The sequence below is a fragment of the Botryllus schlosseri genome, chromosome 1 (assembly GCF_051294905.1).
Source record: "Botryllus schlosseri isolate E-star chromosome 1, Bs_hap1, whole genome shotgun sequence".
Classification (NCBI taxonomy): Eukaryota; Metazoa; Chordata; class Ascidiacea; order Stolidobranchia; family Styelidae; genus Botryllus; species Botryllus schlosseri.
Window position 1 is genome coordinate 15,446,189 of NC_137236.1, and position 23,401 is coordinate 15,469,589.

Below are 23,401 nucleotides of genomic sequence, written 5' to 3' on the forward strand. Positions count from 1 at the left end.
ATGGACGATTTTCATTTTTGCTAACGAGCGCCACCACTATAGTCAAGGGATGGCGGTCGGAGAATCTTGCTTCGTACGCGCAGATGGCAGTTTTGGAGTTGGTTTCCCTATTTATCTTCGTGGGTTGTCGATATGATGCAGCTCAGGGTATCGATGCTAAATTAAGATAAATAGCGAAAAACAGCCGATTTCAGCCGTTTTACGAAGTTTTTCGGTACTGGTTTGTGACAACTCACCTGAAGAATAGCGTCATGGCATATCAGCTTGACTTCTAAGATTTAATGTATGTGTAAAATGGCTGGTCATAACGGATATATTTACGTAATTTATATTAGTGATTTTATTCCTGTAATACAGTTTTATGTTTAATATGGACAGGTTGATTTCTTGCAAAGAACTTTTACAGTAAACAACCTATTATATTGCCTGTGACTGTGAGATAACAGACATGAATGGAGATGCGAGATCGTGGACTGTGACAGGAAGATCACACTATCATTGTTGTGGTTCTCAAATGCAACAACGACTTAAGAAAGACCATGAATCTATCTTTTCACCGGAAGAAATGGATATAAAAAATTTGACGTGAAGTCGGGCCGAATTTTTAAGTGAGTAAATTACCATAAGTGTTTCAATCAGATTATACTCTCTCCTTTTCTTTTGTGATAACGCAGGGTTGTAACCATGGCACAAGGCTCCGAGTCACAAGTCAATCTCCATTTTATAGTTTTGGCTCGAGTCAAGTTGAGTCATTTTCAATTCACAGAGTCAAGTCCCAGTCCAAGCTATAGAGAAGAGGGTCGAGTCCGAGTCATGGTATTATGACTCGAGTCCGAGTTCAAGTCATTATTTTGACTGTTCAGTTTCCAGTTAAAGTCTCGTTAAACCCACTTTTTAACTCTGTTTAGTGATATCTAATGGTTTGCATTTATAATATACTAATTTTACTCACATTTAGCAATTTCTGGTCACATTTTCAAGTATCAGAACCAAATCCCAATGGTGTGGTTACTTTACTATTCTTCGAAATTAACATGAAATGTTGGCCTTGGCCGTCCGAGTCTCGAGTCATATGAGTTGGTTCGAGTAATGCGCAATGACTCGAGTCCAAGTCGAGTCAATACACAAATTGACTCTAGTCGAGTCGAATCATTTCCGTATTTTCAGAAAATGACGAGTCAAGTCGAGTCATCAGAAAGTCGTGACTTGGGTCTGACTCTAGTCGAGTCATTACATTTACAACCCTGTGATAACATTGCTATTGACTTTTGTCTAGATAACTGGAAATACACGTGCTTGAAGGGAACATTTTAATGACGAGGATTTTGTCTTGCAGACGTCACTATTCGAAAATTGGAGCAGTTCCTGGGATATTCAAGTGGATGAAGTCGTCACCATCAAGAAGGGTGTTGCACATGCATCAGAGGTGAGATCAATGTAAACTGACATGATATGATGCTTCAAATTACTTTCAATTCTTAACAATGACTGGTACATTTCGCGAACTCGGCACATATATCAATTGGTTGGAAGGGAGAGTCCAATCACCACTTGATACTGCCTTTCCAACAATATGTAGAGTGCATTGCAGCCAAAAATATAACTTGCACAACTCATTGAAAAATGTCCAAGGACTGCTTGGCCATTCTAGAATCGCGTAAAAGTATTACTGGTTATTATGATTAGTGCAGCAAAATCCAGAGCTCAATCCCAAGCTGTTGTATCACTTGAACTGCGACAAACATTATGACCGAACATTATTAGTGATATTAGTGTGTGGCAAGCTGACAGACATTTTATCCAATTCGGCTCATTTGTGATTGTTTACTTTAAATTATTTTCTGCACTTGGTTATGCCACCGACATTAATTATTTAGTAAAAGGTACTAATTACTTGAAAAACGTAGATGTACTTGAATAACTGCTATTTTTAGTTGATCGTAAATATACCATAACCATGAATGTTTTCATTTCTGTCGGCATGTTATTAATGCATCTAACTGTATTTGTAGTGGACATCATACTCCAGAAGAAATTCCTGGTCCAAGTAGCAACAATCAGATTTCATATCTACAACAGCCATTGCTGGATCACACGTATTGTGAAGAAGATTTTCCCCTCTTCGAAAAGTCATCTAAAGCAAAGGGAATAATTCGAGATTCAAGTAGCGAGCTGGAGAAGCTGATTTTGTGCACGATTCAAGGCATCTGATGATATATGTTTCTGTATTACTCTAGATTTTCAAGTTACGGATTGGTTTTGAAGTTTTTTGATATAGTCTCATCAACAGCTGCAACTGTTTCACTTTGATCAGCTGTTAAAAATGATGTCAGAAGTGGTATATTGAAGAATTTCAATGTAAAGGCAAATTCAAAAACTTTGCCATTGCAAGACGAACTGTTTTTATTTCTTTGTCGGATTCACCAAGGCTTTGGAGTGAAAGACCTTGGTGTTCGATTCAACTTGTCCACTGCATCTGTTAGAAGGTTATCGATAACTTGGGCAAATTTTTCAGATTTTACTCTTGGGAAATCGGCAATTTGAGTGAGTAGAGAGAAAATTAGAGAACATATGCCCGATCCTTCAGATGAGGAAATTATAGTAGCACACATGCTAATAATAGACTGACACTGTGAATAACGAGTGCAGACACCATCATGCTTGTTTCTTCAGAGTGAACTTTTGGTACTTGTGAAATAAGTGCCCGGAGGTATAGGCGGCAATAGTTGTTGCACCATAAAATGGGTGTGTAGTAGGATAGTAAGTGTTTTGCATGTACATTGAAATGAGGGTGAAAAAATAACTAGGTCTGGTAAGGAACAAGTGAAAAAAAATAACCCTGTCATAAGAATAACACGGGATTAAAATATGAGAGAGTCAGTACACATGAAACGCCAAGAAAAAGGGGGGTTTGATCCGCTAAAGACGGTGGGGAGTTGATCAACGCCATAGGTCATATTATTTACTTACGCAGATACGTGGGAAAGAACATACAATGTGTTGGGTTTGATCGAATCGGGTGCACTGCTCAACACACGAGATTGTGTGCTATTTCTAAGAAATCACGGGTTGTTGGTGCAAAAGATGAAATGCAAGCGATGTAAAAAAATAATGAAAGAGGAAAATACGTCGACAGGCGACGATGGGTTTAGGTGGCGATGCAACCCCTGCGATACTACGGCGACTATACGGAAACACTCGATATTCGCAGGAAGCAAGGTAGAACTTCCCAAATTGTTAATATTATTCTACTTTTGGGCCCATGACGCGTTGCAAACCCAAATTGCACATGAAGCTGAGATTAGTCAGCGTTCAACGGTCACCTGGTGCGGCCGATTGCGAAAGCTTTGTACGGCCGAATTTCACAGGAATAAGCGACGGCTGGGAAATGAAGGCGGCTGTGTGGTCATTGATGAAACGCACTTAGCTAAGCGCCGGGCTGCCTCAGGCAAAGGACCAGCCGTTAAAGCCATTTGGGGGTTCGGTGGCATAGATAAAGCTACCGGAGAAATGTTCATTGAGATTACTTCCGACAGGACTGCTGAAGTATTTCGAAAACTCATAGTAGAAAATGTGGCAGAGGGGTCCACAATTTTAACCGATGCCTACCCTTCCTACAGGGGCATAGAGAGCTGGGGGAAGGGTTATATACACGGTGTAGTGGACCACTCCCGTTGGTTCAAGGACCCTCGGACAGCCTTTTGCACTAATGAAATCGAAGGGGCCTGGGGCCAGCTTAAATATCATTTACATAGGTCTCGTGGTTTAGCACGTCACCTTTTGGCCGATTACGTAGGGGAGTTTTTGTGGAAACGGCAACATCAAAAGACTGACCGATTCTTGGCACTCCTGCGCACCATACACAATGACCCACGGTATAATTTTGACAAATTTGATGGGTCTCCTGTATTACCACAATTGTGAACACCGCTATAAGGTTCCATGACTGAAATGACGACATCTGTTATTTTGTGTTTTTACAGACGGTAGTCTAGGGCTAGTGCGCGATTATATTTAATTTATGACGTGGCGAGAACCACCACTATCCGTGCCATGGACCTCCTTCCTCATTCTCTGTCTATCCTTATTGGTATCATTTGTACATCTGATTTGTTGCTGCATACGGCGGCGAAAGGCATGCACGGACTCGCAGATCCTGTAACAGGTAGAGCACGATCTTTCACTCAGGGGACGCTAGGTGAATTACGAGGACCTCTGCCTGATGAATGGATCACTTTAAATGATACACAATGGGAGGACTATCACTTGATGAGCATCTTCAATAAAACGGCGGAGCGACATGTATATAGACGGCCTGAGTTGTTTTATAGTAAGTCATTTGGTTACGTAGTGGCTGAGCGATTTTCATTGCAACAAATGGCGTTTCCACATGGAAGATATTGGAAAAATGTACAAGAATTTGAACGCACCTGTCTCTGTCAGCGGCGCCTGGGCCAAATCACGCCCAATATTTCCTATGACGTCCTTAAACAAACGAACATGTTCATACGTCCAATAGGGAATTATAGGATTCATTGGTTCTGGAATGGGGACCAATACATGTCGTTTCATGACCTTGGCAAGAATTACTCTATGTTTGCTCTTACCAAATTTAAACTAATTATGATGAGACTATTCGAAAGTTATTCAGCTGTTGAAGCTTCATGCCGTCAAAAGCCAATGGGAGATCGGGACAGAGCCGAAATGAATGAATTGAATAAGTATAATGCCAGTAGCAATAGTTTTACACAATGTTGGCATCTAGTACAAAAAAGAGCCTACCGGGGCGACTATTGGCAACAATTGTACTCCTGGAGAGAAAAAGGGGTCATAATAGGAATCTGTACAAGGTGTGATTTTAGAGGAGTTATCTCTGCCCTGGAACCAAATAAGGCAGATATAATCATCCAAGAAATAGTAATGACTACAGTAAGTGACTGGCAGTATGTGCGCAGTCCGTTGATACCATGCCGGGCCCAGGGGGGATGGATTAATCAGGACTGGTTTGAGCACTTATGGCCAGGGGGTGCTGTAATAGCCCATTCGTGCAACTTCTGGCCAGGAATGAATACTACTCTATGGGGTGATCTACCAACGACAAATTTTCCTCCCAGAGTAAAATGGATACAACCGGCTTTTCCAAATCTGGATCACAGTGTGTATGCTAATGGTGGCAATCAGGGCATGAGGTGGAATAACCTTTATGATGGTGTGCCGACTAGGTTTAGGGCATCTACATCAACATGGGTACCTTTTTCCAGGCCTATGTGGAAATACTTCCCCTCTCTTACTGCATCGGATGAAGCATGTAAAAATAGAATATCACATAACCAGGATTTGTGTCGCGACCCTGTGGGTGGACCCATTTTGAAGGCAGCCTTTTGGGACCATGTTCATTTTGATCCGGAGCAAAACCGACCACGTTTCCCAGGAGGCCCAATAGAAATAAAGGGAGAGATAGTATCGAGTGATAGTACCAAACGGGGTGCGCGTAAAAGACGTAAAAGGTTCCTAACTGGACTAATATGTCTTATATTTGGTGTAATATCCACAATCACCGTCATTGCAACAGTTTCATCCCAATTGCATGAGGAGACGATGGATCTTAGCCGACAAATCAATAATAGAATGATACAGGCCACGCAGAGGTCCACTGCACTGGGGAGAAAGATTAACGAACTATCTCTACTCCAAAGGGCTCAACAACAGAAACTGGATCAAACGATCGCCACCATGGAAGCAAGGGCATCACTAACAAATAAACGACTTGTACTAATGGAAAAGTACATAGAAAGAAATCGACAAATGATAATACGACAAGCCACAACATCTCTGACCTCTTTTCAAAACTATAAGGAAATGAGTGATGCTGAACTAGCCATCGACCGATTGGTTTTGGACGAATTGGCTAATTTGACTGGCAAATTAATATTTGACTCCAGCAAGGTGTATCTCACGAAAATCCGACAAGGAACGTTACGGATAAAAGAACATGCTCAGCAACTAACCGCCTATAGGGACGATTACATCAATGAGACAAATGACATTGGTGTAGAACTACGTGCTAACCGAATAAGCCTAGATCAAGCCCAACAGAGCGTGGATTTAGGCTTACAAGTTTGGAGAGAAGATCTGAATAAGAGTGTGTACATGAATATTTCTGACTGGCGATATGAGAATATTACAGTAAAGCCTTTCGAATTTGTTGGAGGGGAAGAATTTATGAAGAACTTTGGCCAAACGATAGAAGAAATGACACACGGGGCCGGAAGCTTGTTAAAATCAATAGGAGATAGCACAGGAGATCTACTACAAGACGGACTTGGCGCGGTCGGTGGTATATTTAGTAAAGGATTGGGTGGTCTTTTCTCCGGATTGGGGTCAGTGTTAATTCCAGTGATTTTGATATTGGGGGCTGGAATCATCTTGTTTTGTTGCTGTCGTTACAGCAGCCTCTGCTGTCCTAAGTTAAAATCTAAGGTACAAAGGCGGAACGCGAACACTCAATTGACAATGTACATATCATCGGTGCCTACCTACTTGAAAACAGCCAAATCGACAAGGATGTAGTACATGCATGTGTACAAAAAAAGGGTTTTGCCTTTATAAATTTAACTTTTTCATATAGTCCACAGATATACTAACTAATTTATAATACTATGAACTGTTACTGGAAAATATGGATTGTGTTGGCAGTAGCCTTAATACTGCACCAAAGATATCTGCAAGTTCATGGCGAATTATTGCCCCTATCCGCTATGAGAGTGGTGCCCAGGATCATGTTTAACCTCACTGGATGGACAACGTTTCAAAATCAAGGTCTCAGATACATCCGCCTTAATCGATTATTTAAATTAAATGAGAGTTGGCCAAAAGGTGAAACGGAAAATAATTTTCCAATATACGAAGAAACGCCCGAATTTGGTCCAACACGAGCTAGCCAAGATCGATTGTACAAGTTATTTGCACCCTCGGGGTCTGACAAGAGGTATTGGAACAATGTTAGACAATACGAAAGAGAATGCGGATGCAATCGGAAACTATCAAGAATATCTCCCGATATTACGTTGGCAGCCTTTACCAGAACCACAACATATCGTCGAAAGAATAACTTTGGTTCAGTACATACATGGAAGTATGTGGTAGGAAGGGAAGCACACGGCACTATGGCTGTGCCAGGTCCGATCCTTCGGATGATCTCTCCTAATGCTACTCCACAAGTTACTATACACCAGCTGTTGACGGTGTACAAGTTATCAGTGATGAATATCTTGGCACAATATGCAACAGTGACAGCAAGGTGTCAGCAGCGTTTAGAAGAAATCGCGGGATGGAGAGTTAATAAAGGCGAATTTAACGTATGTGTGCACGGAGAAGCCAACCGGATGCAATGCATAGGATGCTCATTTTATACAGATGATCTGGCAGTAAATATACTGTCCAGAGACTTTGTGGTCATGGAAATAGATAATAGCATAAGAGGATTAGGGACGGGAATGCAAGAAACTTATTCCTACAGTCAATGGCCAGCGGGAGTCAGATTACCCAGATTGCATCACGACATCGTGTGGTTGAAGGCTAGAAATGAAACAGGCCCCAGGGAGAGGCCAGCAAACTTTGATGGTCATACTTGGTTTAGATTGAGGATTTACGCCCTTCGCGAACATCTAAATAATGATACTCAACGGATAATGGGGAAGAAAAATTTTCCGACTATGTTGCAAGGCAGCATAGAATGTGAACGCAAGAAAAATAAGAAGGTTTGTCGTAATTCAATAGGAAGTTTGAAGACGGCCTTGGCCTTTAAGGAAGTGTTATATGATCCATATACAAATCAATCCGTGTATGCAGATCATAGCAATGGTCGCTTACAAATTGCATCCCCAAGACCTGCAGGTCAGGAATCTCCACTCAAAGTATGGCCTAAGAATCTACCCAATTGTAAACAACCCGGTAGATTAGGCAGCCTTATCCTGACTACATCATTCAAAAGCAATGGGCAAAACACAAGGAATATTGACTATTATCTAGCCCGCCTAGGAATGTTTTACGTAGAAGTAACGAAAAGACGTTTACGCCAGTTATCTTTGCCCATATATAAAATGCGAAAAAACCTGGGGAGATTGGACAGGTCCATAACGGGTAAAGAAATGGATTCCTTAAGCCAGGAACTAGGATCAGCATTGACGCAACGGAAACTGAATAGGATAAATGAGGGGCTATTAAGCTACATGGCGACGCGCAAACTGAGAGAGGCGCGACTCATTGATGGCATACGTCTATTCCGACCTAGCGTTGCCTACAAAGCTATAATATGTGCGGGAATATTGGTATATACACCTTATGCCTATAAGGAGAATATCAAACTGAAAACAAACTCCGTAAGGCCATCAAGCATTGCAAAAGTATTAACAACAAAGCCTATTAGTAATGAAGGGACCACTCGAAGTGTGGCTTCTAGTATCGAGTCTAGTACAGTGTATAATTTCACTTCCTTTGAAATGGATCCAGAACCAACAGTGAAAACGGTGGAAACCATGACAATTGTTGGGGGAAGTGTAAGAATAGCGAATCAATACGATATTAATCGTTATAACTATGATAATATAGAAGGTCATGAGGGGTTCAGCTATAACGAATATGACAACTATACTAGTTTTCAAGAGCCTGGAAATTACTACTATGACTATTATGACGTAGACGGGGAGTATGATAGTTCACTAAGAAGAAAGCCCATATCCGTTGCCGATAATACGACATCCACAAATATCATTGAAACTACAAATGCGCTATCAACGAGTGGAACTCCAACCGCAACTACAGGGAGCCAATACACAATTAAGTCAACAATGGTTACCACAACTTCTACGCCACGCACGTCTGCATACACTTCAAAAAGTACTGCGGCTACATTAACAACTACTGCAATCACGCCATATACTGGAGGGTTGACATCGGCCATTGTTATTTCCGGAACGACTTCATCGACACCACTTCCAGCCATATTGACTACTGTACATTCCTCACGCGAAAATAACACTAGCCCAAGACCAACTGCATCTATTACTACATTCTTAACTACAGTGAAAACTGTTAGTGAGCAAGAAAGAAGCATGACGAGTCCCACAAATATTTTCACAACTGTGGAACCGTCTACGGCTATATCAACACAGATGGACGCTCAGAAAAGCATTGGTATTGCTACGACAGGAGTCACCTTTTCCGAAAGTGGGTTAACAACGCGTGTACCCATGGAGAGAAGTGTAAACGCGAAGTTACAATGGAATACCATGACCTATCAAATACCAACAAAAAATGGTGAAATGTTAGGCTCCTTATCCGTGCCAATAAAGAAAACACCCCAGATTACGCAGATACCTGAGTCTTATATTCAATTAAGTCATCACACCAATCATCTCATGGACACAACAACGCCAAGAGCTCATTTCAATGTGCTGTTTGATACTACCCAAGTAGCAACGACAGTTGAAACGCACCAATATTTCGTCACCAGCAAGTCCCGCTCTAATACAGAAACAGATAATTTAAACAAAGAGCAAGATCTACAGGTAAGAACTAAATCAACGACATTGCTTTCATCAGGGGACTATCAGAGCGAACCCACATCCATAAGTAAAAATGATGTGATCAGAAGTTGGAAGAGTACTTCCAATAGTGCACTTTCTTCAATTACACCCTCTATCGAAGAAGAAGGAAAAACTACACTCAGTATACCGCATACCTTACCTACGGCCAAATATGACAGACTGGACCGAATTACGTTTGACTTCTATGGACGACTGCACAAACTACAAGAAATGGAACAAGGATATGCAGCAGGTAAAATTATTGTTGATATTAACAATAAAAAAGATTTAGAAGAATCACTTAACAATTATGTCTTGATTTTTGCGGTTAGCGTAACAATAATGGTAGGATGTATGTATTTATGTTATGTGAAATGCGGGAGAGTCGCAGCTAAAACTTATCTTAGAGAGGTTATTCGGCGGAATAACCAAAAGACTTATATTACAGCAGTAACATTGCATGAAAAACTGAGATAGATATTGTGAAATAATTACTGAATTATTGTAAAGGTAGAAGTGAGGGTTGTTATGTGTTTTGTTGTGTTCGGTCCGTTTTCACGGTTTGGACTCCATGTGAAATTAACAATTAACCTAAATTTAATTCCGTTGAAATAACATAGTTTAAAAATCATGCTGTATTTGCCTATGGAAGCCTAAAAGTGTGCGGGATTTAAGAATGTACGAGGCAAATTCGCGGTATTAACGATGCTTATGCAACGAATATTATTGCGAAACACATAATTGCGAAATTTGCGGATGGTATTGCTAAGCCAAATCAGGATTAAGTAATACGTTACTTTGTAAAATATGGGAGCATATGGCGTGATCTTCGTATGATGCAACCATAAATGACTGTGGGAATGTATATTGCAATGGCATATTGACGCACAGGAAAATATAAAATTTAGCAGAAACGGCAAAATACGACCCCAATTGATGGGTCGATCACGCCATTGCAAAACTCTTGCACAATAAGGCCACAAATGATGGTGGGAAAGGAAGCGCTGGAGTGGAAAATTGACGAACAGGAAATATTTAACTGCAACAAAATGGTGAAATTTGACTGTAATGGGGGGCTTAATCATGCCGGAGTACGAAGGATAGCGACAAAAAAATTGCTTGATGAATGTTCGGATGTACGTCAGCCCCTAATTTACGAAAATAGCAAATTGCTCGTGGAGATGGGGGGGCGGATGCAGGCATGTCAACGATCTTCCGCTCATAACCGAATATAACTCGAAGCGCAGGGACAGAAAATTCAGTTCACTCTACACAGAGCTGAAAGGCATGAAGAGCCTAGGAAGTTAGCAGGGTTTGAAAAAACGTTAACTGAGACTGATGACGAGTTGTTCAAATCTTATGAACAATCGCATTAGGACGTTATGTGAACGTTAGATAGAGTCGTTACTATACGAGACAATGACTCTAACAATTAATTGTCAGCTTGGTAATTTACCAAAGATATTATAACCGTTGTTAATGCGTGATATTAACAGTTATATAAACCCACGCTATATAATTATAGACCAGGGGCTGGATCAGACTCAGCACGCAAAAACATCCAATCCAATAATCAGCCGTCACAAGATTAGGATCATTGTTTTATAATACTTGCCCTCCTCAGAGCTGCACTACTTGCAAAGAATGCGGTACTACTATGATATAAGTTCTTTACATTGCACCATTCTAATGTGACGTCATAGAGCAAAGGAGATTGAAGATTATCTGGGCTGAATATAAAACGTCAGTGCTGACCAATCGAGTGTTTCCTTGCAAACTAAAAAGAACCATACTCATAAACGAGTTCAATTGTGGGACGGGAGACATAATTGGCTCCATACTGGGCCTACCATATTGTGGAAATTTGAACAAAAAGACATAGGACAGGCTTATCTATACTGTTTTATGGCACACAGCCAACCTGCGCGGGGTGACTGACCCTAGATAAATTTCCAAAAGGCATGGTGCACCAAGACAACAAACCTGTAGTGTTTTTACCACAAGGATGAAAACGGTTAATATAGTTCTGTCTCACTAATTGAATCGCCAATATTGCTGCACTGAATATTACCAGAAGCATTGAATCAATAGGACAAAATTATATCATCTTCTCTGTTTTCGCATTAAAATCAGGTAGCTACACTTGCATTGGGTTATGAACTGAGAAATGGACTGGCAGTTCTTATCGAGAATACGAATATCGTGGACTTCTAATTTTATAACTAACAAATAGGTATATAGCCATACTCTCCTACTACATTTTCAAATAACGTTTGCTACTTTAGGCAAAGCAATTGGATATATGAGAAATAGGGATACATTTTAAACAAATTGATGTCTAGGAAAAATTTCGATAGTACAAAAAGAAACTGATGCTCACTTTCCTATAAAGGGGAGAGAGAAAATCAACGTGGCATTCATAACTATGATATGAAACATAATTATATTTACCTGCTTCACTGGCACCTCTAATATACAAAAATAAATCCTAAATACTCAATACTGATTCAATATCGACGCTAAAAACTAGTCCGTAAAAATTAAAATGAGCCTTCGGAAATGCGAGGCGGTCGGATTTAATGACGAATATTTCACACGGAGCATATTGCAATAAAGAATACAATCTTGAAATCTATCTTTATCATATGGTGAATAATGGAAGGGACACTACATTGATTTTTAGTAAGGTGTATACGCATGTGAGCAATAGTTTCGAACAATAAAATTTTAAAATAATAATCTAATATCACGAGGTTTGGAAGCCTATATGGGATAGGGTATGACTCTTGCTTCACCTGGCTTAATGCCAGAAGTCGACTATTTTTCATAAAGCAAGCTGCATCTATTGTCACATTCACTCTGCGTAGCTGGAGTATAAATGCTTGTGTTTTACGGTTAGAATGATTGATATTGTATCAGATAGCATAATATACTGATATAAGCTAAGAAATATACCACGAAATAAAATCACGGCCCGCAAAACATTCGTTCACTCATAATGTTGCCTGTGATAAAAAGAGGCGCTGCTGATAACTGTTAAAGACGTTTGCAAATACAATCAATTGCTGCATATAATGACAGTAGGTCTGTGATTCTGTGGTTTATGGTACGAGGTTGCTGTCAACGCTTTTAGCTACTATAGCTGTTATTTACACATAAATTAAAAATGGCATCCTCGTCGTATGACTTGGGCAACGGATTCCAATGTCCTTTGGGAATTGCTTGCAATGGCATAGTGTGACGCATTCGGCGTATTGATTGACGTGGCCATGTTGGGGGATTCGAGTAGTTAAATGGCAAATTACTGAATCAACAAACCGATCCCATAAATTGATGGGACAGGTTCTATGTCCAATAAAATTAAAATTAAAATAACTAAAAAAATTGATCGCAAAATCTATTCGCTGCTGAATAAAACGCCATCAATAAAAATTGACATCTATTTTGTGGCAGCCCCAAAGACAGCATGACATTACAAACGAAAATCTAACCTAAATATAACAGTATTAGGTAGTATAAATAATTGCGGCAAAGGTGGGAATTTCAATCGGCGGTAGCATGAGCACCAATCCATTGTGTATCAAGGCTGCCTCACGTAGCGTACTGCACACTGCACAAAACTGACAATAGCAACTAGGCTACAATGAATGCCAATGATCTTATGTTGTCTGCCGCTATACATAAGACTATGGTCTCTCGAGTCACTGGTCTCAAGTGACTTGATTTGACCTGATTTGACTCGGCATAATCAGAAATAGGAATTGATCGTTAACCTAGAGCAAAATCAGTGAGCCAATTTCAAGTTATCAAATAATCAATGTATATAAAGATCGTTGTATCTAGCATATGTTCGGATTGTTCATGCCACATTTATATGATCCATAAAAGCGACCAGGCATTCAATGATAGTGCAGTTTATTCGGCATCCATCTAACATAGTGTCACGAACATATTGATTGCGGGTTAAAAAAGTCGGAGTTTACAGCCAACGCTATTGTAAGCTATAGTGTCTTTATTCAATTCCCTATTTTTTGGCTGGTATAATAAACCAAGAACGGTGCGTTTGCTTAAGGGGTTTGCTAAGTTACTTATATGTAAGCAATACAGCGCATTCTTTGTGGACTCATTTAACTCAATATATTTTTATCGGTTAAATACCGATGACTGCTCGATATGAATTACAGAAAGCTAGTAAAGTACAATGATGTAATTACGTCTTATGACTGGTAAAAACAGTGCAATTCGAATCTTAGCTTGATTCGAATCACCTTCACTAATCAGTTGACTTGGCTCGATCGAAGGCTGCAGTGACTCGAAATGACTCATGACTCGGATGTTGCAGCCTTGGGGTCGGGACATAATCAATCGGTGTTTTTGATCAAAAAGGGTTATTTTTGTTTCAAATATGGAGGGTGTCTCGACTCTGACTGGCTACGTCACTTCGGTCGCGGCTTTCGTTACATAATGGCATTTATTTACGTCAAGCAGGGAATACCGCCTCAGAAAATCTGATCTATCGCATAAATGGCTAATTTGAAACATGTCTTCCAACTGTAGGTACTTTATAACATCTAACTAGATCAGTGAGTTAGGTTTACGACTAAAATAAATAACTTGTGATATTGCGACTAAGCGTAATACAGTATTACATTTGAGACAACATCGTACACATACCTAGCTCGGTGATAGCTGACCGTAGGCTGAGGGCAATTTGGGCCGGGTACATCCATATATATTCCATAGGAAAGGTACGCCCTTTGCAAATTCTGGTATATCCCAAGAATTACGTAATCCCGGTTGAGAAACATTAACTTACAAGTTCCAAAAATTAGCTATGCCTATACACACAACTCGCCTCGTCGGTCCAAACTTAATCATTGTGGCAAATTAATTCAACAACAAGCGTTTGCCACAACGAGGACGAGTAGCACAATTAGTTTCCTGTACTGTCAAACTCATATTACGCTGCGAACCGAGTAATAGTTGAATAATAACAATTCTGCTCAAGACGCAAAAGTGATTGATCTGCTTCAATGTTTCCATGTTACTATGACTCTCGACTATAAAATATGTAACGTTCTCAACACTCCCTTAGGTAAAGCCTTGCTAATTTTAAAGAAAATGCGGGCATAGTACCTAAATTTGTGTGACAAGGGCCGCCCCAATTAATTGGTCCTTCTAAAATGTTCGACATGATAAGACGGTACTTGGGGTGAATGCAGCTATGCGCATTCAGTTATATAAATAATGAAGACCCACATTATTGTTAAGCTGGAAAACGTGGGGTTTACTAAACTTACCTAATTTTTTAGTGAATGGGACTCACGCAAACGCTGGTTTTATGCGCTCGGCGACCTAATACGAGAATTTAAAGATCATGACGGAATGATGAGATTGAGTTTGGTTTAATATTATTGTTTCAATTTTCAAAATAATCTATCCGCACATGCTCGACAGTACTATTCAGTACTAGCAGAAGTGATTTCGACGCTGCATTGGCCCAGCTATAGCGGTGAGAGGGATACGCCTATAATCTGGCTGCGAAATGCCGCGTACAACGAATTAATTTTGGATAAATAAAAAAACTGTATCAGAATTAGACCACTTGCGTTTCGCTCTAATTTAGTGAAATTGGACGACTTGACAATTCTGACATCAGATTTGCACTACACCACGCGCAAGTTAATCTTGGCATGTAAGCTGCACGAAGTGCGTAGAAACTCATATAGTAGGCCGCGGTGCATATTCTATTGTCGTTAATATAACGAATAATCAATTTCAAATGCATGGGCGAAACTTAATTAAGAAATAAATGGAAATAAATGAAGCAGTGTGTCGGGATGACTCGAGTCACTTGGAAAAAAAGTATTGACTCGTGTCTCGAAGCAAAATTTACGAGTCAATATCAGGTCATAAAATAAACATTGTCAAATAAATCGCTATAGCTTTCGTATACTCGAATTGTTTCCTCAGATCATAAATAAATTGACCGCAAATGAAACTATCACGACTTACGCTGTCATGGTAGTTATAGGGTTATTTAAGATAGCAACATCTCTCTGTTTCATTAAACGGCTCATTGATTACGTTGTGCAGTGCGTATTCTTCTATATTTTGGTCGATAATGTCTGACTGTAACATTTATCTTTACAATTACTCACGTATGTTACTGGCGCGTGACTGATACAACATCTTTTTGCGCGTATAGTTAACTACATATTTGATATTTAATTCAATGTAGGTGCTAAAATTCAATCTGACTCGATTCAGGGTCAGCCATGACTCGAGATAACTTGTGACTTGAAGAAATTGATCCCAACACTAGTACGAAGTACTGTTTCCAGAAATCTGCACTAAAACGGCATGTTCCTCAAAATTAGTTATATTGTTGAAAATCAAACAGAACCGTTGGCTTATAGCCGATGAGTAAATAAACAGGTGAAATATCACAATCAAAGGGTATACACTATCACACTAGAATAGCATTATACCATGGTGCTCGTTCGTCTGTGTGTTAACCTATACTGAATCATAAACCTATCTTTGCGATATCTGGTCTTCGGCTCTTGCATTATTGACCTGGTATATCACTGTAAATCCTATTCGAAGGTTACACCATGTTGCAAGTTCTGATACATCCTGTAGTACGCGGTAACATTTGTTGAAGAGCTCTGGTCTACAATTCTAAAAACTAAACTGTACTTTTACGTACAACTCGCTTTGTCTTGTCACATTGAAGAAGCAATGATACGACACCAAGCATGTACGACAGCAGGGCTGAGTCGCATAAATGACTTCCTGAATTAACAACCCGCACTGCATTGAGAGGTGACTTTTATTGATCAATAACAATTGTGTATGTTGTAGCTATATGACCTATGAAATTGTGAATCCACTTTAAATATTGCAGGCCATGTCGAACCGCGGCGTTGACAATTTATACCATTTTCAAACGTTTCTTAAAGTGCTGAAATACTATTCAGAAATAAGCGTGTTTGCTCATATTTTCATAGTAGGGAAGCCCATTTTAATACTAGTGCGTCGGCAACTCCTGCAATATTAATGCAGAATGTATTCAGAATGTCAGTACATGATCAAAATTCACCAGAAATAGCTTTGTGGGTCTAGTAAGCTGTGTAACGGGAGCTGTCTCAATTAATTGAACCCTCCAAAATACTAGAAATGATGGAACGATTACTAGAGGCAGTTCCAGTTATACGTATTCATTGATATAGATAACAATAAATTACATGATTTTTTTGCACTAGGCATTTTTTTGATTAAATTACTGAGCTGAAATACTGAAGTTATTGAGCGGAAATAGGACGTGAAAGGTATTACCTCATATCACGGTTTAACTATCGTGTGTTTACTTATATGTAAGTACAATTGAGAGCAAAATACAAGGTTTGTGCCCGTAACAGAAGTGATCAAATTGGTCAAATATCCTAAAAATAGAAATAAAATTGGCCAGATTTAAATCTACCTAATTAAATAAATAAATTACAAAATGTTACTGAGTAAAGCTTGAGAAAAGGGGGTGTGTTTGCCGCGATGGCCATTAGCAAGTATGCGGAACAGGTATTTTGTTAAAAAGAGCTATTATGGCATAACTACATTTACAAAAGTACGTTTTAAGTATTATTGAAGACGGCATATGAGTTATAGATACTTCGGCAGCCTAAACGTTGGCCACTAATATTAGAAAATTGTGCAAATTTTTTTTATTAGAAACGAAGGACATGATACTGCTAGAATGGTTCTTTGGCTTCCGCGGATAGTGAAACCTACATTTTTGAGTTGTATTTTGGTATAAGTGGTTACTCGAAACAGATTGGTTTTGTGGAAAAGATTATTAGTTCATTGATAGTGTATTGGCGTTGATGAACACATGCTATTTAAAAACATAAAAACAGGTGCCGTTCTATAAAAGCACAAAATAGCGTGATATGTAGCAGTGCGCGTTGGTTATTGTGTCTTTTAGAAAGGATAGTGTGTATGGACCAAGTTTGACCTGCCATGATCAAAGTCTAGATGTGACATTGTGGCAAATTGATTGGCTATGGGGTGCATTAAAACTTGACCATAAATCATTGGATCGGAATCAATCGGAAAGTGGCAATTTCAAAATTGGTCACATCATATTGTAAAAATATGAAACAAGTTGTCATGTTTGATAACATAATTATGCGAATAAGAACATAGTGTTGCGAATCAAAATACTTGGAATCGCGAAAAATTGATCCATGGGTCCTCGGCACCACTGCACTGCTGGGTTAAACCGAGCAAATATGAATTTGATCAAAATGGCGCTGATCTGAACTGTTTACCATTTGACCATTTGCCTTGTGTTGTATTTAACTTCAGGTATATAGCTTTGAAAATAAATAACCAGTTGATATAACGTCCGAGTGGAATAGAACCGTAATAACAATTAAAGGTTAATGTCTAATCTGCATATATTTGGTGTAGTGCATGTAGTGATACCGTTGACGATGGACCAAAAGCAATAAAATATCTCAGGGGTGTGAAAGTCGCAACTTACTGATTAAAATATTCAGACAGACGGATATTCATTTATCAGTTAATTAAACTCAAATTCATTGGTGGCAACGGGCACAATTTGTTCAGCTGTTAGGTGAGAATTACAGTGACATAAATATATAAACATTAACAATAAGTTTATCTGAACCGCAGGAACACGCACTAAATTTAACAATCCACGGTAACGAGTATAAAATGGTGCAAATCATTAGTATGCGTAATGGGTCATGAATAATTTGCCGCAGGCAACAGCGATGTTGCAAACTGGTAAATTGACGTTTCCAAAAAGATATCATTTCCAATTATAAATAAATAAAGTTACTACTTTGCACCTGTTGTCAGTATCTATCAAGTACTTATAAATGTCGGCCCTAAACCTATAAATGCCCTGATCAACTAATTGAAATTGAAAATAACTTGAGGCGCCAGGAACCAATTGATTTGAGTTATTCTGGATGTTTTGTCGTCTACTATGGTCATTTAAACCAGGCTGATATTGGTCTTAATCTTCCGAAACCATCAACTTATATCTTAACCTACCACTCGGATTTTGTGGGACACTGCTAATATGGAATAGCTGGCGATGAGGTGTTTTTACTTGTCCAATATTTATAGCAAACGAGCAAGTGCGCATCTAGTCAGTAATTCCTCATGTTGCGCGCAAAACATAATAGTGCACGGTGAGGTGTGTGGGCATTGGCTCCTGCGCAAATAGGTGTAATTTTGTTAAATCAGGTATATGAACTATACGATGGTGTTCAGATTGTAATTATTATAAACTAGACTATAATTACGGCACTCCATGACCATCAATTGGGCGGATGGCTGGGCTCTAAAGGATCCAGAATCATTTCACAAATTAGTTTTGATCGTGGATAATGGATTTGGAAATTTGAATAACTTTTTCCTAAATTTTTATCACGTAGTAAATAATTTCTAGCCGTCAAATATCTCGAATGCGCAATAATTATAGCAATAAGCATGTTGTCATTAGACATTGCTGCGTCACAGTTCACCAAAAGCTCGTCAAAATAAACAGAATCTTCCTGCTGGTTTCTTGGAAAATTAATGACACATGGGCTTATTGCATTTCCACAGGCCTGGTATATATAGGGCCCAGTAACCACAATACATCTCTTTGTTGGTACTATTGTGGCCATGACAAGTGCTGATGCCATGGAGCCCTCTGTCCTAGATGAACAAATTTGGACCGGAAGGTGGATTGTTGTTATAAAAAATATAGATGAAATTCTCAAATCATGCCAAACATCGCCTGAAGCAGATGAAAATGAGGAAAATGAACAAGAAATTGACGAGGCCACCTTGGAAAGCTATTTTGAAAGAAACCCTTCGATTTGGGGAGATAGTACCGATTCGGAATTAGATCTCACTGACTCGGATGAAAGTTCGAGTACCTTGTCTGGCTCTGGACATGACTCTGGACATGATGTTATAGAGTCCTACCTTTTCCCAGATCATGAATTGAGACCTTATCCGAATTCCGAATCTAGTGATTTGACAGATTCGAATGAGAGTCTGAATACCATACCCGATACGGGTGGCGTCCCTGGGTGGGCTGACTCTGACTCTGGAGTTAATAGTAGCGAATCTGATCTATCTTCAGATCAAGAACAGTTACGACCTCTAGACGAGGAAACCCTCGCGCGCTACGATAGATTTTGGCGTCCCTGGGATGATGCATAGTATTTAAGAGCTTGGTGACCAAAATGTACAAATCCATAGGGACCAGAATTGGTGGTGTGTGTATATTGACGATTTTGCATTATTACCAAAGATGTCATGTTCTCTTATTGTTGTGCAATGTTATTATGAAACAAGTTATGCTGTGTGTATCTGGTTGTTGAAAGAGTTGAGTACAAAAATAACAGCGTTAGTGTATTCGACAGCTTTATGAAGTATAGGATAAACCGGTGGCTTGCACAACGCGAGAGATTAGTGATAAAGGTCTCAGACTCTAATGTGCTCGCGGGCCATTTCCCAGTTTAGGTGACACCGCGGGCCGAATCATCAATAATCTGGATATCCGATATGTTGGCTCTAACTCAGTATTATTTGATGGGTACTGGCAGTCAGGCATTCAATAATTTGAATAAAATTTTTTTTTTTTTTTCGGTCCGGGCATACTTTTTCTAGTCAATAAATTATAAATTGTGGTGCCTGTGGGACATTAGTTCTATCTGCAAGACTCTACCTGATTATAACATTTGATCCCGCTCAGCTGGTGTCGTTCTTTCATAATCATCTAATCAATCTTAGAACGAGTGATTTGAGGGTGTCGCAACAAATCATTTTAAAATTTTTAAGTCATGAATGTCAGTTATAATATTATACAATATCCCTGACTGAAAGAAAATGTTATTCTCTCAAGGTGTAAAAATAACAAGGTGCCAGAAATTAAAAGAATGTCTGCCTCAATAACTAAAGAACAATTATGGGAGTTATCTATTGAAAATATCGAACTATGGTATGAGGAACTTCGAGGGGTGAAAAAAACAGAGAGATTACAACGATGGAATGATTTTTTCGAGGACATTAAGAATGGAACTAGACATTATGCGGAGACCTTCTTCGAAGGGATGGGAGCCGGTAATGAAAAGGTCAAAAAATGGCCATGGCGAAATGACTATCGTAGAAAACACTTAAAAAATCGAAAGGTAGCAAAAATAAAACCGTATTTGCTAAAGAAATCTGCCCCAAACAAACAGAATAGAAGTGAAGAAATAGAAGCCAGCTCCTCAACATCGACAAGTAGTCCTCTTGTGACGTCCTTACCGACGCCATCCTCAACAAGCCGCGACTTGCCGCATAATAGCAGTGTTACGTCGGATGAGACGTATGCATCTTTTGGAAGTATTATGTTTCGTCAACAACCAACTATCGCTCAACTTCAACCTACAACATCTCATCGTGTGGATGGTTAAATAAATTATCGCATATTGTTTAAATAACAAAGTCAGTGGAGTTGTATGAATGGAGTTGAACTAATAGATTCTATCCGTTTCGCATTGATGTACAATACGAATCAATATACTAAGTATTGCACGAATAAAGAGGAAACATTTTGTATTCTAGAATTATAAACAGTGAACTAATTAAAGAAGGCAATGTGTTATGGATTATTGTGTAATCCAAAAACGGACCACAAGGTTGTCCACGAATGGGCAATGCAGTTCACTCTGACGCATAGGCAGCAGATGGTAATGGAAACCATAAAAACTGCACCAGTTCGGGACCGATTGATGAGCCTCTTGTTGGGTACTTGTGAAAGGGACAATCCAAGGGTACAATATTGGCAACAATGTATGTACACCAAAGAGGACTGGACAAAGTTAGGAAATCCTTTTCACCCGGTTGGGAACAGTGAATGCAAAAGCTGCTTTCTTACGAAGAATGTTAAACCGTATTTCAAAAACACTTTGCAAGTTCTTGAACTTATAAAAGTGTGCCATGTCTATTTATTAGAAGCTTGTAGTATGCACAAAGGACTAGATCAAAACACCGAAAAAGATAAAGGAAATATAGTGCTTTATGTATTATATCCAGAAGCGATAATAACCGCTATAGCTCTACTGTTGCAACAATATCGAGGGGCAAAAAACATGCAGACATTTTGTTTTACGAGATGTCGGATGGACGCAGAATTTGAGTTCCTATTTGGAGGTAATCCCGAACAATGGAGGTTTACATACGGGTCCACAACTACTTTTGGTTATGTGGGTGGCGTTTTTGTCCTACCGATTGACCAATTGTCGGAATCAGCTCTTGAAAAGTCCCTGAAAAAAGAGGGAAAAGACAAACAAATAGTTAAAAATACCAATTCAGAAACTACATTGGTGTTTGATACTAAGCCTTCAACCAGTAGAGATAGTAGGCTTCCGGACGGACTAGGGGCTCCGAACCGAATGGTAGCTTTACGGAGACCCAGTGTCAACGGAACCCATGATGTTTCTAGTGTTAATATGGGCTGATTCTAAAATGAGCTACTAATAATTTGATATAGAAATTGTCTTCAGAAAGGCAGTAGAGACTTAATAGGGATAAGATGATCTGGACTTTTAGGGCTAGCCTATTAGATAAGCCATGATAACTGAATTATTTAGGACTGACCGGTGGTGGTTTAGGACAAACTTATCAATTCGGCACCACTACCAAAGGTCAAACTTAACGGGAAAAGTATAAAAGCCGGTTATAGTGAAGCTAGAGATTAGCAAAGGTGGAAACTATATACCTGTATTTTACGATATATATATATACTCAGTTATTAATACAGTTTCCCTTTTTATTAAAAGATTCCGATACATTGATCAATCGCTGGGATAGCTTCCACTATCACCTCCCCTAAAATAACAACCCGGGGACTATGAGAACTTGAGTGCTTGAATGCAAGACCGACCTATCTTTATTGCAAAAACTTTTTTAAATTCGAGAAGAACTTGTTACTGTCAATTATGAAGAACTGTATGATGCTTGTTTCCTAAAATATTGAATGTTATGTGCGTATTTTCGGCTGCAATTTTAGTGTTGAAATTTAGTCTGTAACGGCCCCAGACAACTTACCCTATCACAAATCACCTCGTGTTCATACTTAAATGTTATGCTAATCGAATTATTTTATATTTTATAAAGGATGACGTGAGCGTAATTTTTTCCGTTTTGCCCACACTTTGCGCTCTGCCAAGATCTCTTTGTGTGAGCCTCACACTAATTTGCTGCTATTTGAGTTATTGCTGTTATTACAATTTTTTTCTGATTATGTAAATTCTTTATTGTACTATACATAAGATGCGTAAAAATTAGCTTAGCCTCTAGTCTTTTACCCAATATTTGATTATGTAATAGTTTAGTAAAGTAATATTTTGCAAATTGCTCACATTCTTGTCTCATGGCACCCTTCCTACAATAGTCTCTATGAGACGTAGTTGTGTAATACTTGTATAAATGACCCTTGAATTAATTAGTTTCGCCATTCAGAGAAACTCGGGTCAAAACATTTCTTATGGAAGGGAAGGCAGGGATGATGAGTAATATTATCTTTTAATCATGTTTAAATTGATATGTTGTATTACTTTCCCCACTAAAAAAATCTTCAAAATGATGAAATATCGGAATTTGTTTATAAGTTATAAAAATTAATAAAAATGACTGTCAAAACCAAAAGAGAAAAGCCATATTCTAAGAAAATCTTCTAAGGAAAAAATTATATAAATAAAAACCAGAAGAAAAATTTACAAAATAATAAATCCCTTGTG

General features: G+C 39.0%; 1 long non-coding RNA gene across 1 annotated transcript; it reads left to right on the plus strand.

The window, feature by feature from the left end:
- Nucleotides 1-397: 397 nt before the first annotated feature.
- Nucleotides 398-2,678, plus strand: LOC145443191 (uncharacterized). Its single transcript, XR_013916334.1, has 3 exons — nt 398-608; nt 1,337-1,426; nt 2,013-2,678. It is a non-coding gene; the product is annotated as an uncharacterized LOC145443191 (long non-coding RNA).
- Nucleotides 2,679-23,401: the final 20,723 nt, after the last annotated feature.